The sequence below is a fragment of the Bubalus bubalis genome, chromosome X (assembly GCF_019923935.1).
Source record: "Bubalus bubalis isolate 160015118507 breed Murrah chromosome X, NDDB_SH_1, whole genome shotgun sequence".
Taxonomy (NCBI): domain Eukaryota; kingdom Metazoa; phylum Chordata; class Mammalia; order Artiodactyla; family Bovidae; genus Bubalus; species Bubalus bubalis.
The window spans coordinates 13,166,061-13,188,317 of NC_059181.1; the positions used below are offsets into that span (position 1 = coordinate 13,166,061).

Here is a 22,257-nt window from a genome sequence, read left to right on the forward strand (position 1 = left end):
CAAATGGTTCAGGAAAAAAATTATGTGCAAGAAGAAGAGTGCAAAGGATGAAGCAAATGGGGTCAAATGTTAAGGACAGAAGAATCTGGTTAAAGGGTATATGGATGTTCTCTGTGCAATTTTTATATTTGCAATTTATTAGTAAAGTTTGAAATTCTTTCCAATTTTTTTTAAATGGGGGGGAATAAAGTACATGTCCTTGAGAAGGCAAAGAGGATGAGAAGTCCAGAGCCCAGCAAAGAAGCCGGTCTTTGACACACTGGGGATGTTTCAGTCAGTTTCACAGAACATCGGGGCATTTCAGTCAGTTTCACCTGGGCACCTGTACACATGCTGGGAGTCTGGGTGGTGAGAATACAAGGAGGGTTCTGCTAAAGAGACAGAGTCAGCAGCTGAAGTAGGAGGAATAGAGAAAGTAAAAGAAGGGTAAAATAGTTGTTTTGGAAATTGGAAAGACACAGCCACTACTCAAGCGTGGTAGGATCACCAGGAGATGCTGAAGATCCATTTGTGGTTTATTAAGGTCAGGACCTGGACCTAGACATCAGTATTTATTCTAAAAACTCCCCAAGTCATTCAAATAGACAGTCAGCTTTCAGAGCTACTGTGCTAAGGCCAGGTTTCTCAACCTCAGCATGATGGATATTTGGGCCAGATAATTATCAGTGAGGAGAAAGGGATGTGGGGAGTCATTTTCTGCACATTACAGGATATTTAGCTACATCTCTGGTTTTTGCCCACTAGATGCCAATAGCGCCACTACCTCTGCCAGTCATGACAACCAAAAATGTCCAGACATTTGCCCTGGGGCAGGGCGGGGGGTGAACTGACCCTGGTTGAGAGCCACTTATGCTACGGGAATGAAACGTCTACTGAGTTCCCTTAGTGAGTTTGTAATTAATATCTCTATCCAAAACTTCGGGGTTCCCAGGTGGCACTAGTGGTAAAGAACCTGCCTGCCAATGGAGGAGATAGAAGAGACACCGGTTTGATCCCTGGGTCGGGAAAATCCCGTGGAGGGTATGGCAACCCACTCCAGTATTCTTGCTGGAGAACCCTATGGACAGAGAAGCCTGGGGGGTTATGGTCCATAGGGTCACAAAGAGTCGGACACAACTGAAGCAACTGAGCATGCACGCATCCAAAACTTGATTCCCTTTCCTCTCCCTTCTGACCTCAATCCTTTGCTAACTGAATACTAATCAACCAAAGTTAGACGACTAAAACTACTGTCATTAATAACATCATTAATGTACTGAAGTTGCTATTATAGACATCACCATTAATATACAAACTCAGGTTGTTTCTCCTGGGTAAGTTGAAGTAACAGACATGGCCAGAGAATCGTAAACCAGAAACATCCTGACTCTCAAAGCTATGATGAAGAAATATCACAGAAACATCACAAAACGATGATTAATCCCAGCCTCTTTGTTCTTCCCCATTTAAAAAAGCCCCTAACTCAAAGATCAAGTTGGAATGGATCTGAGGCTTGTCTCCCACTCCCTTGATTGGTGCCCTACAGTAAATCCTGACTTTGCTGCAAATACCCAGTGTCGAGTTTGGCTTTCTGTGCCACAGGCACACCAGCACTTGCTTGGGTACAGGAACAAAGGCCATAAACATGATATGTTTTTAAAGATCAAAAATTGTGTATGCTCCTCATTGCTATGAGCACTCTGGTTAAAAACACAGGCTCTACATCCAAGCATGCTACTGAAAATGACAGAATTTTATTCTTTTTTATGGCTGAGTAATATTCCATTTTGTGTGTATGTGTGTGTATATCATATTTTCTTTATCCATTCATCTGTTAATGGACAGTAAAATAAGTCAGAGGAAAAAAATCAAATACTGTATGATGTCACTTATATGTGGAATCTTAAAAATAATACAAATGAAGGTATACAGCAAAACAGAAAGACTCACAGATATAGAAAACAAACTAGTGGTTATAACTGGGGAGAGGGAAGGGGGGCAAGGTAGGGGTATGGGATTAAAAGATATAAACTACTATGTATAAAATAGATAAAACATCAAGGATGTATCATATAGCACAGGGAACTAGAGCCACTATCTTTTACTAACGTTTAATGGAGCATAATCTGTAAAAAATACTGAATCAGTATGTTATACATCTGAAACTAATATATACTATAAATCAGCTATACTTCAATTAAGAAAAAAACCCACACCTCTGAAATCAGATAGTCTGTGTTCAAACCCTAGATCTACTGCTTATCATTTGTGCGACTGTGGACAAAGGACATGAACAAACTTAACCTCTGTGTGCTTTAGTTTCCGCATCTGTAAAATGCTAATAGTACCCACCTCGATGGTGGATGGGTGTGTTTGCTACACAAAGGACTGAGGAGCCTTGGGATACTTAGCAGCACATCTTAAATGCTAAAGGCATGTTTATAACTTTCTGAAGGCAAAGACAATACTAATAAATATGGTGGGGGAAAAAAACAGTGAATACTGATCTGTACACTTAAATATAAAATAGTACCTGTCTCAAGAGTTTGGGAGTGTTAAATGAGTTAACAAAGGTAAACCAGTAAGAGCACCACCTGCCCAATAAATATTAGCTGTTAGTTATTACTATCCCCTGGAGAAGGGCAACCCACTCCAGTATTCCTGCCTGGAGAATCCCCATGGACAGAGGAGCCTGATGGGCTACAGTCCACGGAGTCACAGAGTCAGACACGACTGAGTGACTAAGCACATATTATTATCATCACAGATGAGAAATGTAGTGGACACCAGATGTCTGTTGATTTATGAACTATTCACATTAAAATATACTATAAAAATAAATAAAATAAGTGACTTCTCTGGTGGTCCAGTGGTTAAGAATCCAACTTCCAATGCAGGGGATGTAGATTCCATCCCTCATCAGGGAACTAAGATCCCACATGTAGAGGGGCAAGTAAGCCTGCTTGCTACAACTACTGAGCCGGCGTGATCTAGGGACTGTGTTTCACAACAAGAGAAGTCCACATGACACAACAAAGACTCAGTGCAGCCAAAATAAAATAATAAAAATAAAATATACTCTTAAGTTTACCCTAAAGAAATTTCCACACCAAAACTGAACAAAAAGCAGAGTGCTTTGAATTTCTCTTAAGATTAGTGCTTGATTTCTTCTAGATTCTAAGTGCACTCATTCATCCATTCAACAAATACTTACTGAGCATCTACTATGTCCCACTGTTCTAGGTCCTGAGCAAGAGACACAAAGTCCCTGCCTTCTTGGAACTTGTTTTCTAGCAAGGGGGAAAAAAGACATGGAATTAGTGAATGAATAACTAAATAATATAATTGCAGATAATAACGTTACAAGAAAACAAAAGTGGGATGAAGGGGGTGAACATTTCTAGTGGTAGGTGAGGAATGCTGATTTAGAATGAGGGTTAGAGAAGCCCCAAATGAAAACAGATGGACAAGTTAGGAGATGATTTGGTGAAATGATGCTCCAGGCAGGCAGCACCGCAAATGCTAAGGCTGGGAAGCAGGGAAATGCTTGGCTGACGTGATGAATAGCAAGAAGGCTGGCATAGCTGGAAAAGTATGGGAAGAATGGGGTAAAGGTCATATAGGGCCTCAGGCTACAGGAAGGAGCTAGGGGTCTAGTGTAAGCATGGTAGAAGATTTGAGCAGTAGATTTACAAAACTGCCTTTACTGGTAATTCTCTGGGGTCAGGGTGGGCACTGGGAGACTGGGTTACAGGCTACATATAAATTTGAGAGAAAAATTGGGGTAGCTACCATTATCTCCCTGGTGGCTCAGACGGTAAACAAGCTGCCTGCAATGCAGGACACCTGGCTTTGAGATCCCTGGGTTGGGAAAATCCCCTGGAGAGGGAAATGGCAACCCACTCCAGTATTCCTGCCTGGAGAATCCCATGGACAGAGGAGCCTAGCAGGCTACAGTATGGGGGGGTCACACAAAGTCGGACACAACTAAAGCAAATCAGCACACACCGCCATCTCAGGGTATTAAAAATGAACTCACTTAGCATCATAACAGGATCTGATATAAAATGAATCTATCCTGAACACAGTTCAGCAGTTTGGGGACTTAGAAACTAAACAAACAGTTTTATAACATAGTAGTTTTATGTAAGAGTGTCAAATCAATGCAATGATCATCATTCTAAAATGAAGTACAACAGATGAAAGAGAATTGAAAATTTCAGAATACACTTCACAGAGGAAAAATGCATAATACTTCTTGAGATTCTGTTTCAATTATATATAGATATGTTCATACTGAGCTGAGATTTATACTTCTCACTGCGAATGGTGGGCAGAAAAGTTTGAAAACCCCTACCAAAAGCTACCTTATTTACACATAAGATATCTACTTATTGTTCGTTCATTGTTCATTCATACAATGTGGAAAATTCTTAAACAGATGGGAATACCGGACCACCTTATCGGTCTCCTGAGAAACCTGTATGCAAGTCAAGAAGCAACAGTTAGAACTAGACATTGAACAACGAACTGGTTCAAAATTGGGAAAGGAATATGTCAAGGCTGTATATTGTCACCTTGCATATTTAACTTTTATGCATAGTACGTCAAGCGAAATGCTGGGCTGGATGAAGCACAAGCTGGAATCAAGACTGCTGGGAGAAATATCAATAACCTCAGATATGCAGATGACACCACCCTTATGGCAGAAAGAGGAGAGGAACTAAAGAGTCTCTTGATGAAAGTGAAAAAGTAGAGTGAAAAAGCTGGCTTAAAACTCAACATTCAAAAAACGAAGATGGGGAACACATGTATACCTGTGGCGGATTCATTTTGATATTTGGCAAAACTAATACAATTACGTAAAGTTTAAAAATAAAATAAAATAAAAAAAAACTGATTTGAATCTTCAAAAAAAAAAAAAACATGAAGATCATGGCATCCGGTCCCATCACTTCATGGCAAATAGATGGGGAAACAATGGAAACAGTTGAGAGACTTTATTTTGGGGGGCTCCAAAATCACTGAAGATGGTGACTGCAGCCATGAAATTAAAAGACGCTTACTCCTTGGAAGAAAAGCTATGACAAACCTAGACAGTGTATTAAAAAGCAGAGACATTACTTTGCCAACAAAGGTTCATATAGTCAAAGCTATGGTTTTTCCAGTAGTCATGTATGGGTGTGAGAGTTGGACCTTAAAGAGGGCTGAGAGCTGAAGAATTGATGCTTTTGAACTGTGGTGTTGCAGAAGACTCTTGAGAATCTTTTGGACTGCAAGGAGATCAAATGAGTCCACCCTAAAGGAAATCAACCCTGAATATTCATTGGAAGGACTGATGCTGAAGCTCCAATGCTTTGGCCACTTGATACGAAGAGCCAACTCATTAGAAAAGACCCTGGTGCTGAGAAAGACTGAAGGCAGGAGAAGAAGGGGACAACAGAGGACAAGATGGTTGGATAGCATCACTGACTCAATGGACATGAGGTTGAGCAAGCTCTGGGAGATGGTGAAAGACAGAGAAGCCTGGTGTGCTGTAGTCCATGGGGTCGCAAAGACTGAGCAACTGAACAACATCTGTTTATACATATAAATTGTTCCTTTATTCTCTCTCCTTTCCTCACTATACCTGGCATCCCCCGCCCCTTCCCTGTAGATGAGAATATTATAAAAAAGCTCCCAAGGTAGTTTCTTCCTGGTCTAAATAAAAACAAATTGACTTCTGCTACACTATCTGCTCCTCCAGGAAAATCAAAATATGACCCTCCAAAGCCAGCAAGACTGACTCACCTCTAAACTCTTAGGCTTTTCCATGAAACAAAAAAAATCATCCAAACAGAACAAGAGATTTTAAAATGAAATTTTTTAACACTTCGAAGCTAAAAATGAAATGCAAAGAAAACCTCCAGAAGGTACTAATAAGGGCAAATGCCAGAACTCCACAGCAAGCATAATACCTAGCAGTAAGCAAGGAGAAGCATTTCCACCCGAGTCAGATGTTCCTCCTCCACCTGCTCCATAGGGCAGCCCAGCCACTAAGGAGAGCAGACACGTGGAGGAAAAAATATCAGGGGCAGGGAGGGATATCTATACCATTGCCATTTGTAGATAGCTTATTTACCTTTAAAATCGAAGAAAATTGACTGAAATACTATAAGAATTAATGACAGTTTAGTAACATGACTTGATTATGCTAGACCTACAAAAAAATTAAAAAGCCTGTCTATATAATACTCGGTGTGTGCATGCACGCTCAGTTGTGTTCAACTCTTCGTGACCCCATGGACAGGAGCCCGCCAGGCTTCTCTGTCTGTGGAAATTTCCAGGCAAGAATACTGCAGTGGGTTGCCATTTCCTACTCTGGGGGATCTTCCTGACCCAGGGACTGAACCTGCCCCTCTTGTGTCTCTTGCACTGGCAGGCAGATTCTTTACAACTCTGCCACCTGAATGTACAATAGTACAGTCATAAGAAAATGAAATGGAGAAAGAAGGATACAATTTCTAAAAGCAATACAAATTACACACAAAACAATCCAGGAATTTACCTAACAAGAATGTGTAGCACCTCACAGTGTGGTACTGGCCTAAGAACAGATGTACAAATCTATGGAACAGAATAGAGTTCAAAGTTCAAAGCACACACATAAAGTAAATTCATTTCTGACAAAGAGGTCAAGGGAATACAATGAGGGAAAAGTATAGTCTTTTCAACAAATGGTATTGCAACAACTGGCTATCTATATGGAAAAGAGTGAACCTTGACTCATACAAAAATCAACTGAAAATGAAGTAAAAAACCTACATATAAAAGGTAAACTATAAAATATCCAGAAGGCAGCATAAGAAAAAATATTGCTAAACAGGAGGAAGACAATTTATGACAGGTTACTGAAAGTGGTATTCATAGAAGGAAAAATCCTGATAAATTAGACTTTATCGAAATTTACAATGCTTGCTCTTCAAAAGAAAAAGTCATTAATTCCACATATTATGAGGTATGAGTCAACTAAAACAGTCAAACTCACAGAGAGTAGAATGGTGGTCGCCAGGGGCTACAGGGAGGGGGAAATGGGGAATTGCTGTTCGGACGGTATAAATGGACGGTATAAAGTTTCAGTCATGCAAGAGGAAAACATTCCAGCTATCTGCTGTACAACATCATGCCTATAGTTCACGAGACTGTGCTGTACACTTCAAAATTTAAGAGGGTAAATTTCATGTTGTGTTCCTACCACAACTGTTTTTAAAAAAATAAAGAAAATGAAATGGCAAGCCACAGACTAAAAGCAAATGTTTGCAATACATGTATCTGACAGAGAACTTGTGTGCAGATGTATGGGGAACTTTTATGATTCAGTAAGACAACACACAATACAATTAAAAAACAGACATTTCATAAAAGATACACAAATGATCAAAAAGCACATGAAAAGATGCTCAACATCATTAGTTATCAGGGAAGTGTTAACTAAAACCACAGAGATGCCATCATAAACCTGCTGGAATAAAATAAGCTGACAATACCAAGCACTATCAAGGATGCCAAGCAATGGGATCTCTCCCACACTGGTGGGAGTGGGCAATGGAGTAGCCATTTAAGAAAAGTTCAGCAGTTTCTTATCAAGTTAAATTTACCACACAAAACAGCAATCCTACTTCTGGGTTACTTACTGGAATGAACTGAAAATTTACATTCACACAGAAAGCTGTATGTGAATGTTTATATTAGCCCTATTCATAATCACCAAAAGTTGGTAAATGGACAAAATATGGGATATTACCCAGCAATAAAAAGGAACAAATTAGTGATTCACACAACATGAGTGAATCTCATATGCTACGTGAAAAAAGTCAGACTCAGAAGGCTACATCGTGTATGAAGCCATTCACAAGACATTCTGGACAAGACAAATTTATAGGGACAGAAAAGAAACCAGCAGTTGCCAGGAGCTGTGAGTGGTGGGAGGGGCTGACTACAAAGGGTCCATAAGGAATTTTTTTGGAGTGATGGACTTCTTCTAGATCTTGACCATGGTGGTGGTTACATGAGTGCAAGTATTTGTCAAAGCTTATAGAACTATATACTAAAAAGGGTGAATGTTATTCTAAATAAACTGCACTTAAATTTTTAAAGCATGGAATCAGCTCAAGAATTAATTAAGTAGATTTTTAAATGGAACAGAGTGTTCACAGACTTTTATTTGATTGAGGGAATTTATGATAATTTTTCCCAAATGTTTAGCCCATTTCTTAACATCCAACATCTCCTACCTCATACCATGCCCCTCAAATAATTTCCATGTGGATTAAAGACCCATGTATTTTTAAAACTAAAAATATTTTAAAAGAAAAATTGTTTTTCTCTATTTTAAGGTAGAGACTCTCTCCTTTGTACCTTCAGAACTACTAACAGATATGCATTTTTCTCCTCCCCCCCACCCCTCTCTTTCTTTTTGAAGTAATGGTACTCTTCCCAGTTTGTAGTGTGTATCTGAAGTAACTTGGCCCTCTCAGGCGGCGAAATGGAAAAATGTGTTGGTCGGTTTCATGTGAGCGATGAAAACGCTAGTCACACGGGAGCACCCAGAATGACCACGTTAGCCACAGAAGAGCAGCTTCTTCACTAGCTCTCTCTAACACCTGAGCAAACTCACTTTGCCATTTCTGAAAGGCTGCTCCTGGTACCAGAAACACGGCAGCTCTCCTTTGCCTGCTAAACCCACCAATGAAATGCCATTTCTCAGATTTTTTCCTCCTTCTGCTGAACAAAATCATATCCATAATTAAAGTTCCTTCTTTGTTTCTTTTCTGTGTCACCAACCTTTTTTTTTTTTTTTCCTAGAAAAGCACACACATCTGAAATCTGTGGGTTTGGGGCAAGGATTATTCACAAAGAAAACACTGATGCTGGTCCTGCACTTCTTCAGTGTTTTTCAACAGCAAAATCTGCTCTATCCCCCTTTTACTGCAAGTCACCTTGCCAGGATGTGGGAATGATAAAAGCAGAGGGAACCCGATAGGGGCTGGCATCGCACTGAGGCCCTGTAAAGCAATAACCCCTGAGCAGCTTCAAAATGTGGCCACTTTTTGTTTTCCAGCTTTGCACTTGAGCTGAAAAAGCAGCCAACTAAGCGGTGTCCAGCTCACTTTAGATCTTAACTAAGCAAAACTTCGGACACTAAACAGAACCCCCCCAAATTCTTTGGAAATGGCATACACTTTCGTCGCTCAACCCATAAACTATAACAAAATTAAACTTAATTGTATTAATAATTAAGCTCTTGATAAATTATTGATTTAAAAATACTGGCATACCATGTGTAACTGAGATTATACACATAGGCTTATCTCTTAAAATAGCTGAGAAGTTAAGAGATGGAAGGAACTGCAACATTTAGCTAGTATTTACTTAATAAACCTTCACTCTCCATCACCCACCAGCTCCCAACCCGATCAAAGAAATGGGGTCCTTTTTCTGCCTATGGTGACTATTATTAGGATCAGCTCCATAATTTATAGGGCCAATTGCAAAATAAAAATGCAAAGCCCCTTGTTCAAAAATTATTCAGAATTTCGACGGCCAACTGCAAAGCCCCTTGTTCAAAAATTATTCAGAATTTCGACAAGCGACTGCAGAACATTAAACCAAATACAGGCTGCATGTCCATGAAGCCAGCTCTATCAGATAATATACCTGACTAGTAACGCAGTAAGAAGAGTAAGGTGTTTTGCTACTAAATGAGTAGGAATCTTTGAAATTTGTGTATTTGGGGAGGAGGTGGGATTGTAAAGCCTTAGGATCTCCTCTCCCAATGTTCCTAAGGTTTTCAGTCTGTTGGACAAAAAGTATTTCTGCGAGGCCTGCCATGTGGTCCACGGAGCAGCAGCAGCATCTGGGAGCCTGTCACAAGTGCAGACGGTCGGGCCCCACCCCGGCCGGACCTACTGAATCAGAATCTGTAGTTTAACAAGGTCCCCAGGGAATTCGTATGGGAACAGTACACACAAAGAAGAGTCACTGTCGAAGCAGCCATGGAAAACCTCCGCCGCCTGCCTCATTTGGCTCTCAGGAAGTCCGTCAGCGCTCCTTCTCACCTGAAACGCTCCGGAGCCTGGACGCGGCAAGTCGCTGTCGAAAAGCGCTCACCCGAGGCCTCCAGCCCATCCTCACCCTCAGGCTCTTAGCTGCCGCTCCATCGCGCCGCGCCCGTAGCCACCTGCTCTGGGTCCAGTCTGACGCGGCAGCGCCCAGCCGTCCGGGGCCCGGGGCGCGTCCGCGCTCCTCGGGCTCCGCCGCACCCACTGAGCGGCGCGACAAACTGAGTCCCCGCCAGTCGGTTCTCGAAGACCGCCGGCGCAAACACGGCTCGTGCCTCCTTTTCGCGGAGGGTTGGGGGGAGGGGGAGAGCTGGAGGCCGTTTTAAGCTTCAGGACACACACACCCCTCTCCCTCACAGAACGCGTCGCCAGAGCCCCTTTCTCGCGGCGCGCATTCTCTCACTGTCGGGGTGCCGGCCCACGGAGCTCGGCCCTCGGCCCCCGCCTTTCAGGGCGGTCCCGGGACCCAGCTCCGCCGAGCCTCAGTCGCGCGGAGGGAGCGTTCGTCCCGCCGTCCCGCCGTCCCGTCGCACTCTACGTCCCGGCGCTACGCCCCAGCCGCCCGCGCCCGTCGCCAGTTCCCCGGCCGGGTCGCAGAAACCCGCGGAGACAGACCCATCCCGCGCGGCGCGCTTACCTGCCGGTCCTCGCCGACGGCCTCGCCGCTGGCGCTCTCCAGCCCTCCTTTTTCCCCTTCCCTCGGGCCGCGTCCCTCCTACTCCCGCCCGCCGGCTGGGTACCGCCCCCGCCGCTCCCGGACGGCTCGCCTGCACACTCTCCAGCTGCCTAACGCGGCGTGGCGCGTCCGGCGTTCGGCGGCGACGAGGCTAGGCGCGGAGGTGGGGAGCGGGCGGGGCGCGGAGGAAGAAGGGTGTGAGTGAACCGCCCGGCGGCCGAAGCCCGGCGTGGAGCTCAGGCTGGGGGCGGGGCGGCCCACCCCACCCTGCGGAGGCCCCCGCGACGCTTCCGGACTTCCTGGACCGCTTGCTCCTCCGACGCCCCGCATCCGGTTCGGCGTGCCCCTCGGGGACCCCAGACTCCACGCTCAGCCGCTCACCTTTAGGGGTCGCCCTGGTACCCCAATGCTTGTCCCACCACTTTCAGCACCGTGCAGTGTGATGGGTGGGAAACCCGAGGTCGCCCCTCTGCCACAATATTTCTGATGCAGAGGTCAGACCGCTTGGAGGGGGGGATTTGGAGAAGTTGGTAAAAGAAAAAGGTCCTGAGAATGAATTCAGCTCCGTGGTTACCTGATACACCAGATACCTAGGAACTGGGATCCCCAGCGCAATGGCTGCTGGGGGAGGATGGGGTGGAATATTAAGTGAGTTGTCCCTGGTCCCCTCTACCTTTTCTGTCAGTATCTCCTACTTGTGCACAGTCTAGAATAAAAAAGTAGATCTGGACAGGATTTACACACCACCTAACCAGTGTTTGGAAAAGACTCTGATGCTGGGAGGGATTGGGGGCAGGAGGAGAAGGGGACGACAGAGGATGAGATGGCTGGATGGCATCACTGACTCGATGGACGTGAGTCTCAGTGAACTCCGGAAGTTGGTGATGGACAGGGAGGCCTGGCGTGCTGCGATTCCTGGGGTCGCAAAGAGTCGGACACGGCTGCGCGACTGATCTGATCTGATCTGATCTGAACCAGTGTTGCTGCTGCTGCTACTGCTAAGTCGCTTCAGTCGTGTCCGACTCTGTGCCACCCCATAGACGGCAGCCCACTAGGCTCCCCCGTCCCTGGGATTCTCCAGGCAAGAACACTGGAGTGGGTTGCCATTTCCTTCTCCAGTTACTGGATGATAAAATAGGCCTAGAGGAACTTAGCTCGGTCCTACAATAAGATTGGTTATTGGCACTCAACGCCCTCTGGCCCCTTTTACACCCTCCCCCACACTACCCTCTCCAGCCCTCCTCCTTGTAGTCAACTAACTCCAATATTTGCAAGATATTTTACCACTTTAAATGCACGCAGTCTCTTCCGCTAAAACCTACAGGAGAATATTCCATTTTTCTTTACCACCAAAATTCTGAATTGCATCCAGAGCTTTGGAGAGGATGTTTTAAAAGTGCAGATCTGCAGAGCACACTCCTGCCTAACTCTTGTCATATTAAACACAACGCCCGTGAGAGATATACTCCGCGTTGCAGGAGGGATTGATTTTGTTTTGCAAACACCAATTTATTAACATTCATAACAGTCTAGCTGGATAAATGAATGGAAAGTGTTTTCAGAGAGACTTTTGACTTGTTGGATTAAGGGGGAGTGGATGACAGGAAGCTCATCCAGGTAACATAACAAGTTGGAAGCAGAATTGTGATAAGGAAAAAAATAGTATTTTTTATTCTACTTTTACTTTTTATTTATTTTTATTTATTTATTTTAATTGGAGAGGGTAGGATGATTTGGGAGAATGGCATTGAAATGGTATTCTTAATAAACAGATTGAATGCTATTCCAAAGGGTTCAATTGTTCACATTTGCATTAACACTTACATATGTTAGAGAATATAGACTTCATATTGTGTAGAACCACCAGAAATCTTACACACTGCTATTTGGCAGAATCAACTAAAAATGAGCACACAACTACCCAATGTCCCAATTCCTCTTCTAGGTATATACTCAACAGAAGCTAGTGCATATATGTCTACCAGAGGATAGGAACAAGAATGTCCATAGCCATGAATTTGTAATAGCCTCAGATTGGAAACTACCCAAATGCCCATCAGCAGTAGAATGGATTGAAAACATTGCAGTGGTATCCTCTCAAAATGGAATACCAGACAGAGAATGCACAAGCCACGGCTACGCTCAGTGTAGCCGGACCTCAGAAACAATACTGAGCAAAGGAAACCAGACACAAAAGCAGACATACTATGTGGTTCCGTTTATACAAAGTATACAACAAGCAAAGACAATCTATGAAGTTAGAAGTCAGGATGGTGGTCACTGGGGAGTTGATGACTGGAAGGAATTACAAGGATGATACAGAGGATTTATGGGGTACAGGCAATGTTTCTCGATTTGGATGCCACTTACATGGATGTGTTAAGTTTGTGAAAATTCATTGTGCTGTTCACCTATGATATGTGTACTTTTCTCTATGTATCTTTTACTTCAATAAAAAGTTAAAATATGTAGAGCTCATAGTAAAAGTTGCTTGAAATTCTTAGCAGCAGCAGCACCTCAGCTATCTGGAGCCAGTTTCCTGTTTTGTTTTTTTCTTCACATCCTGAGTTTCCTCAGGGCTCATCTTAGGGAGCGACTGCAGTTTGATGGCTACTAGATGGCAGATATTCTTTTCCTTCCTGAGTTCCCTCAGGGCTCACCAGCTCACCTTCCATGGTGGCTGGAATTGCTGATGACTATGACATCCTTTGTTCACCGATGTGGCAGGAAATATTCCATTTCTCTTGTTCTTTTGGTTTTTGCCTCAAGGCATGTGGGATCCTAGCTCCCTACCAGAGATAGAACCCACACCCTCTGTATTGGAAGGTGAAGTCTCAACCACTGGACTGCCAGGGAATTCCCCAGTGATACAGTTTGATTCCCAGACCTCAGTTGCTCAGGAAACATGGCAGCGACCTTGCAGGGAAGGCATAAGTCTTCATCTTGTTGCTCCCTCCCACTGGTGGGCCCCGTGTAGGCAGCAAAGGGAGGTGGCAGAGGAGGGCAGCTCGCCTGTGCTCAGGGCCCAGCTCTTTCCTCAGAACTTGAAATGCAACTTTACCTGTGGCCAAATAGTCTAAAGATATACCACACAGTGGCCTCAAACAGATTCATTATTTTCCAGGGGAAATGAGCACAGCGAGAACATGGGTGCAAGTCACAACAGTGGGAAGAGGAACTAGGCTGATGAACATACTTACTCAGTTTTTACATACTTTGTACTTTGTTACTAAACCCTCATGCCAACCCACTGTGGGTTGTACCTGAGGAAACTGAGGCACGCAGAGATTAAGTAGCTTCTCCTAAGATATCCATCTATGATGTGGTAGAGCCAGGAATGGAATCAGGCAGTGTTATTCTCCAGTTCCTGTAATCTCAATGTCTGAATATAAAAGGTGGACTGTTGAGATGGCAAATGCATCAGATAGACAATCAGGTAATGTTTATCTGACAATCAGGAAATGAAGGATTTGGGGCCTACCAGTTTTGCCACAAACTAACTGCTGCAGTCACTTAGACTGCAGTTTCCCCATTTATAAAATATACATAAGGGGTGACAAGATCAATCTAAGCTCTAGTGGTAGTGCTAACAGTTGGCGTGGGGTGTTTTAGGCCTCCACAATCTACACCAACATTCCAACACTCCAAATAAAAGGCATCTAACAAAAACAGTGTGCTATATAAATAAAAGCTGAGCGCCGAAGAATTGATGCTTTTGAACTGTGGTGTTGGAGAAGACTCTTGAGAGTCCCTTGGACTGCAAGGAGATCCAACCAGTCCATTCTGAAGGAGATCAGCCCTGGGATTTCTTTGGAAGGAATGATGCTAAAGCCGAAACTCCAGTACTTTGGCCACCTCATGCGAAGAGTTGACTCATTGGAAAGGACTCTGATGCTGGGAGGGATTGGGGGCAGGAGGAGAAGGGGACGACAGAGGATGAGATGGCTGGATGGCATCACTGACTCGATGGACGTGAGTCTCAGTGAACTCCAGGAGTTGGTGATGGACAGGGAGGCCTGGCGTGCTGCGATTCATGGGGTCGCAAAGAGTCAGACACGACTGAGCGACTGATCTGATCTGATCTGATATAAATAAAAATCCCCTAGTCAACATGGTTCCCACTTCCCACAAAATTGTAATCAGCTTACCAAGTTCTGAATTTCCCTAGAAATTCTGGAGCTACCACTGCTCAGAAGTCCCTTCTGGTTTAAGTCATTCATTCCTACAACAAACATTTTATTTTATTTTTAATGTCTACAGTATCGGTGAGGATAGCCTAGGTGATGCTGCTGTATGTGATTAAGTTAAAGTTGCTCAGTCGTGTCTGACTCTGCGACCTCGTGGACTATACAGTCCATGGAATTCTCCAGGCCAGAATACTGGAGTGGGTAGCAGTTGCCTTCTCTAGGGGACCTTCCCAACCCAGGGATCAAGTCCAGGTCTCCTGCATTGCAATCAGATTCTTTACCAGCTGAGGGATGCTGCAGTGCTAAGTTACTTCAGTCGTGTCCGACTCTGTGCGACTCCATAGACGGCAGCCCACCAGGCTCTGCTGTCCCTGGGATTCTCCAGGCAAGAACACTGGAGTGGGTTGCCATTTCCTTCTCCAATGCATGAAAGTGAAAAGTAAAAGTGAAGTCGCTCAGTCCTGTCCAACTCATCGCGGCCCCATGGACTGCAGCCTACCAGGCTCCTCCGTCCATGGGATTTTCCAGGCAAGAGTACTGGAATGGGTTGCCATTGCCTAACCATTCTCAAAGTCTCTATGGCCCAGGTGGTGCTAGTGGTAAAGAACCTGCTTGCCAATGCAGAAGACATAAGATCCCTGGGTCCAGAAGATCCCCTGGAGGGGGACATGGCAACCCACTCCAGTATTCTTGCCTAGAGAATCCCATGGATGGAGGAGCCTGGTGGGCTATGGTCCATAGCATCTCAAAGAGCTGGACATGACTAAGGTGACTTAGCAGACAGCATGCACAATGGAACAAAGGTTTATGTCTTACACTACATTGTCATTAAAGGTTGGAACAAGGAGCTCTACTTCCTGCAGTCACTCAGAGATCCAGGCTGACTGAGTAACCACCTTCTCAAACAAGGCAGATTGCTGAGTTAGAAGGAAAAGAAAGTTCTAGACCACAAGCATTTCAATGCTCCAGCCCAGAAGTGATCTGCAGCACTTCTCCCAACTCACCAACTGGCACCATTCCCATAGTAGCGCCCAGGCACAGAGAGCTGGGAAATGCAGCCCTACAAGGACCTAGGAAGTGGGGAGGTATGTCATCATACTTCATGCACTGATGACTATCCCACCTACTATGTACCGGACTCTGGGCAGATGAAGATGAGCAAGAGGTGATCCCAGCCCTCCAGGCACTCACCTTCAGACCAGAGAAGTCTCTGGTGATGTGATCTCATCCTTTGTGGTGCAGGCTTTGGTGGATTTAGGTGAGAAACCAGTCACTGCTGATGTGAGTGAGGTCACTGTGTGATACAGCAAAATTTTTTCTCCATAACATGGCTCTAGTTGTAATGGTGGTGAGCCTGTTGCACAATGCAAGAGACAAGGAAATCACACACTCTCATGGGAGGCAAAAAACTCTCATTTAAATACTGAAGGAAGACAGTTGGACATGGTGTCATTCTGTTCAGTGAAAGTTACAAATAGCAGTTGAATGAAAAATGAAACCAGACTTTGACCTCCACCAAGATGTGGATGATGAATCCAGCCCTTTCAGAGAATGTGTTCCAATTTGGGAGGGACTGAGAATGGGCCCGTGCCAACACAGAAAACCAACCAGAGAATCCATAGAAAACTAAACGCATCCCAGTAGATCTGCCCACTGGCATTAGCTTGTGCAACTCACCACCACCTTTCCCGAAGGGAGCAATCCCAGGGCCTTGGGGTTGGGGTAGAGATGGGGAGTCATGAGGAAGATAAGCCCATTGGGTTCTTCAGTAGGACACAGGGAACAACACTCTGAGCCAGGCCACACCCAGCTCAGTCCTAACTGAAGGTTTCTGAACAGCAATGGCCCTTCTTATTTCTTAGAGGAACCCATGAAGTCCTGGACATGCAGTTTTAAACTGAATCTCTCAGTTTACCTGTCTCTGAAACCACAGAGCATATTTCAGGGGAAAACTCTGGACAGACATAGCCCTAGGGCACCCTTGTTTGTCTTATACGTTCATTTTCTCCCTTGGGGAAGATCCTTTGAGAGTAAACAAATACCCTGCTTCTCCTCAAACCTTCTTCCATTCATTTTAGCAGCTGATCACACTTGGCAACAATGATAACTGGGGTGTTCTAACTGTGTTTTTCATTGCTCTCATTCGTTCCATCTACATTAATTCATTGGAACTCTTTTATAGGTAAGAGTTGTATCTTCTCTCCCATTTCTTTATTCAATTACTTATTTATATCAGTATGGGCTCACAGGTAATTATTAGTCTTTGCTTTATAATTCAAAGCTATCATTATTTACTTTGTTATCAAATTGTCTTGGCTTCAGTTATTGAGAGCTCTTTCAGGTTGGTTCCTGTGTCCCATTCTTTTTCAAGAACTTTTTTACTTTCTGGAAACAATATATTCCAGGCTCACCTTGTGTATTACTCCACTTTTTTCATTTCACCTAAGATGTCTTAAGTCCCCCTCTCTTTTAAAAAAGATTATTTGTGTATTTTTTGTCAGTTCACCACTTGGGGACCCATTGCATGAAGTCATGTTCCATTTTGTTTGTCCTAAGTTGCTTTTCCTGAGTTGTAAGCCATTCTATCTGGGTCTAGTGTTTGAGAACTTGGTGGAAAAACATGCCTGTTAACTAAATACATCCTTCATCATATTTTTGGTATGCCCACTGGCCCCATACTTCCTTGGTCTCATAACTTCTTTGTAGTTATGACATTTTTGGCTATAAGTACAAGAAACCACAAACCCAACTAGCTTAAATCATAAGAAAATGTGTTATTTCTGGGAATAGGCACAGTACGAGGGTTCTGGCTCCTTTTCACTATCACCGTTTCAGTTCTGTCCTCAGCCTAGTTTCCCTCATGATTGTGGGTTGGCAATCACCTGCAAAGAAGGCAACCTCACTTGTGTATCCAAAGGAATAAGGGAAGGAGCAGGGTCCTGGAAGCAAGGTTAGGGAAGGAAAAATCTTCCTTCAACTATGGCTACAATAGCCTTCTCTTCAGTCTGATTTGTGCCAAATTCAGTCACATGACTGGACAAGTTCAGCTGCCAGGGGAATACCAGACACTGATTGGCTTAAGCCTGGATTCAGGACCCAGTAACTATCAAGGAAAATGATTAACATGACTAGTGAGGACAGGTAGTTCTCAGACATAAGCCTGCATCACAATCAGCAGACAGGCTTACTAAAATACAAACTGCACGGCTCCCAACCCCTGAGTTTCTGATTCAGTAGTCTTGGGGAGGTGGAGGGCAGGGGTCTTGAGAATTTCCTTTTCTGATTGTACATTTCTAACAAGCTCCCAAATGATGCTGATATTGTTAGCCTGAGAACCACACTTAAGAGCACCACTGGATAGACTCATCAGACTGACTCTGCAGCTGGGGATGGGATCAATGTACCCTGAGTCATATGAGCTTCTTGGGGGAAGCATGAATGCCTGAAAAAGACTAGAAGAGAGGAATGGGTTGAAGGTAGACAATCAGCTGGTGTCTGCCAAACCAATGCTCCTCAAACTTTAATGTGCCTCACTTACAGATCTTCTTAAAATGAAGATTCTGTTTTAGTAGGTGTGGAGTGAGACCTGAGAGGCTGCTCTTGGTTCTTAAACCCCACTCTGAAGGCACAGGCACCATGCCCTCTTTTCCCTGGTTCAGACCTTCACTCCCTCATAGCTACATGCTGCATTAGTGTTCTGACAGACGCCCATGTACTTCTGTTGTGAGTGGTCCCACTGGCTCCTCAGACCAGCCCACAGCACTCCTTCCAACTTATGTTACTTGCTTGTTTTGTTTACTATCTATTTCCCCAAAACAATAGAAACTAAGTTTCATACATCCCATAAGGGCAAAGTTGTTTTTGTTGTTGTTTTTACTATTTTTGTTACTGCTGTGTCCCCAGTGCCTAGCTAGACCTGTCCCTGCCACCTGCTGCTGCTGCTGCTAAGTCGCTTCAGTCGTGTCCGACTCTGTGCGACCCCATAGACGGCAGCCCACCAGGCTCCCCTGTCCCTGGGATTCTCCAGGCAAGAACACTGGAGTGGGTTGCCATTTCCTTTTCCAATGTCCCTGCCACTTAGTTGATAGTTAATAAGTATTTGATGAGTGAATGAATGTGTGAATCATATATTCATATAAGAGAAGGTGATGCTTTTGTTTTTCTATCAGGTAACTTCCTGGAGGGCATTGGCCTTACCTGAGTAGATACACTAAAGGAAAAGTGTACATGGCCTCTTAAAAGCTTATACTCTGTAAAACCCGTAGTGCTGGAAACTTCCCTTGATCCTTTGCTCTGCTCCCTCCTATCTGTACACTCAAGAGGAGGAGAAGGACAAACTAATGAAAGCTTCATAAATGTTGGTGCCAGGGCTTTTCTTCTCTTCGGTTTGCCTCTGGATGGACCACGTCCCCAGGGCAGGCTGGGCAAATCATCGGAAAACAGGCTCCTAAATAGAGTTTCCAGGGACACTCTGGAACACTGCTGCTCTCTCCTTCCACCTGAAAAAAAAGGTTCAAAAAACGCAAGTTATTCTCCAAGTCACCAGGTTAGGTGCCCAGTTTCCCTCCGGGGAACTTCTGCCCTGGCAAGAACAACAATAAAATCCCTTTCTCCCAAGCAGAGAGGTGGGACTGTTAGGAATAACTGAAATCCCCTGCTTTTTGTTTCATCCTCTTTATTCCTTCACTCCACCAAGCGAAATGTGATAGTAGCGTAATTTCTGTAGCTTTTCTAAGAAATTCCTCTTTGCTGGCACATAAAAAGGACTCTCCTGGATCCCTGCCACTGGCTATGGAGCTTTAACACATTGTTGTTGGCTCAGCTGGGGAGCCAAGATGAATAAAATATTCTCTAAACTCCTGTGGAAACACACAGCAAGTGTTTCCAACCATACTGTATTATTTGACCCAAAATATTTTTTCCCCTTCTATTCGCCAATCCATGTGTTACTTCCCTCAAAACTCCAAGTGGCCCTCCTTTCTCAAAGCCCACAGCCCCCAAATTACTGAGAGGATCTAAAGCACCTTCTAACTAGTTTTGTGAACTTTAGCAAGTCACCAAACTTTTCTGGGTTTCTAGTTCCACATACATGGAAAGGGCTATATTAAAACAGTTTCTCAAACTTTAGTGTGGATTGACATCATCCAGAGGGCTTGTTAAAGCTGATGGCTGGGCCCTTTCTCCAGACTTACTGATTCAGCAAGTTTAGGATAGGATTCCAGGGTTGGTGTCTCAAACAAGTTCCCAGGTGAGGCCAAGGCTGCTGGTATAGGAATCACACTTGAGAGCCCCTGTACTAGAAGAACTCAGAGGTTCCTGTTGCTTGTTCATTCAATAAGTCTCTAAGTCTGAGTCGGAGCTCTTTTGGGTGTGTGACAGAAACTTGACTCAAACCGAGTTAAGTAAGGAAGGGAATCTAACAGTGCATACATCTGGGAAGGACAGACGTGGAATGGATTCTGGATACAGGAATTCAAGTTATATCATCAGATCTCTGTCTCAGCAATTGGTCCCAATCCACTCCCTTCTCACAGGGCTTCTTCATGCTAAGTTGCATGAGACAGGGTTGTAGACAATCTAGCTTCTGTTAGCCCAGACAGCAATCCCGGAGAAGAAATATAACTGCTGCCTCCTGGTTCTGTGTACAATAATCTCAGGGACAGACTCTCACTGGCCCAGCTTGGACCATCACATGGTGAGGGGAATTGAGTATTATGATTGGTTAAGCCTAAGTCACATGCCTCCCCTTGAAGTGAAGGCCTAGAGCATTACAATGGGCAGGACCCTTCTCAGATTGTAACCTCTTTATCCTGTTCACTGCTATATTTTCAGGATCTAGTGTCTGGTACATAACAGGTGCTTAACAAATATTTGTTGAATGAGTGGATGAATCATTTCATGAATAGTGTAAACTTTTTTTTTTTTTTTGGAGGGTCTATAACTTTATTGGAGAATCAGCAGTTCTCATCCACATTAACTGTCTGTAGATTTTTGAAAGTGGCAACAGGTACATAGGTAACCAATGTGTAGAGTTTGTTTGGTGAATCTTCACCTTCTTTTGGTTTTCTGGACAACCGCACATGGATATGGTATGGGACATTCCTTATTCTTTTGGCCCAGATGGCTTTACTGAGCCTGGTGTACACCTGGGGCTCCCATCTTCTTGATGACAAATTTCTGGATTTCTTTGAGTGCCTAAGGGGCACGCTTCTTGAACTCACTCCATGGATGTGTTTGTGAACATTGATAGTTTATTCTCTGTTTACCACCTTGTTGATGGCAGACGGGCCCTTCTTGCTGCCCTTCTTTGTGGGAGCCATTCTGCCGGGCCTGGGTTGGAAAGAGTGTAATCTTTCCTTAGTGAACCTAGAAATCTTCAAAATTGGTGATCTTATGCACACTGAGGATAGGTGTGAAATTTCTTGAGATATTTACATAATTTTACCCAACCAAAGTACAGTTTGTTGTTTTTTTCTTTGTTAAAGTTTCTTCCAAGCAGAAACTAGAGGAATTATGCTAAGACCCAGCATATCCACTAACCCTTACATTCTTTTGGCTTTTTGAGGCTTATTCTGATCCTGCTTTGTCTCTGGAAACACAGTCAAATACACTTTTTCCTCAACATAAAGTAAATTACTTTAATTTAGATTATCTTTAGTGTCTTAGAGTGAGTACCCTGTAGGCTTTTGTTACTTGAAAGTTTAATAAAGTTTAAATTAAGGTGTTTTTTTTTTCAACAAAGATAAACATCTCCCCCTCCCAACCCCAGCCTGTATTAGAGTGGCTTCCTTTCAGGATATTGACTGAATCCCGGGTCTTGGTTTCTTTGTTACAAACACTGACTCTTTTGGGGGGAGGGAGGCTCAATTTCCTTATTTCTAAAAGAAGGGGGTTGATCCAGATCAAAGCTACTCAGACTTGACTGCCCATTACAATCACCGAGGAGCTTGAAATAAATACTGACGCTTAGCACTATCCTTAGAGAATCTGATTTAAATGGTGGAGCCACCAGTATTTTTAAAGCTCTTTAGGGGACTTCCCTGGCAGTCCAGTGGTTAAGACTCTGCCGGCCCAATGTAAGGGGTGCAGGTTCTATCCCCGCTTGGAGAACTAGGACCCCACATGCGATGGGGCCAAAAATTTTTTTAGTATTTTATTTTATTTAAAAAATTTATTTTAATAAAATAAAATGAGTTTGAGCAAGCTCTGGGAGATGGTGAAGGACAGGGAAGCCTGGCATGCTGCAGTCCACGGGATGGCAAAGAGTTGGACACGATGAGTGACTGAGTGAGCGAGTGAATAGACAGCCAGAGCT

General features: G+C 44.0%; 1 protein-coding gene and 1 pseudogene across 5 annotated transcripts in view; both read right to left on the reverse strand.

Annotated features, from left to right (window-relative positions):
- ADGRG2 (adhesion G protein-coupled receptor G2) overlaps positions 1–10,879 on the reverse strand; it is a 126,860-nt gene extending 115,981 nt beyond the window's left edge. For 2 of the 5 annotated variants that reach the window (XM_006056327.4, XM_006056326.4), the window contains exon 1: positions 10,717–10,879. The gene's annotated coding sequence lies outside the window, so the exon portion shown is untranslated. Of the gene's footprint in view, positions 1–3,193; positions 3,270–10,076; positions 10,225–10,716 lie in introns of those variants that run through there. The other 3 variants (XM_044937520.1, XM_044937518.1, XM_006056325.4) reach the window with 2 other exon arrangements.
- A 10,017-nt stretch (positions 10,880–20,896) lies between these two features.
- On the reverse strand, positions 20,897–21,262 carry LOC102412466 (annotated as a pseudogene).
- Between the last annotated feature and the right edge of the window lie 995 nt (positions 21,263–22,257).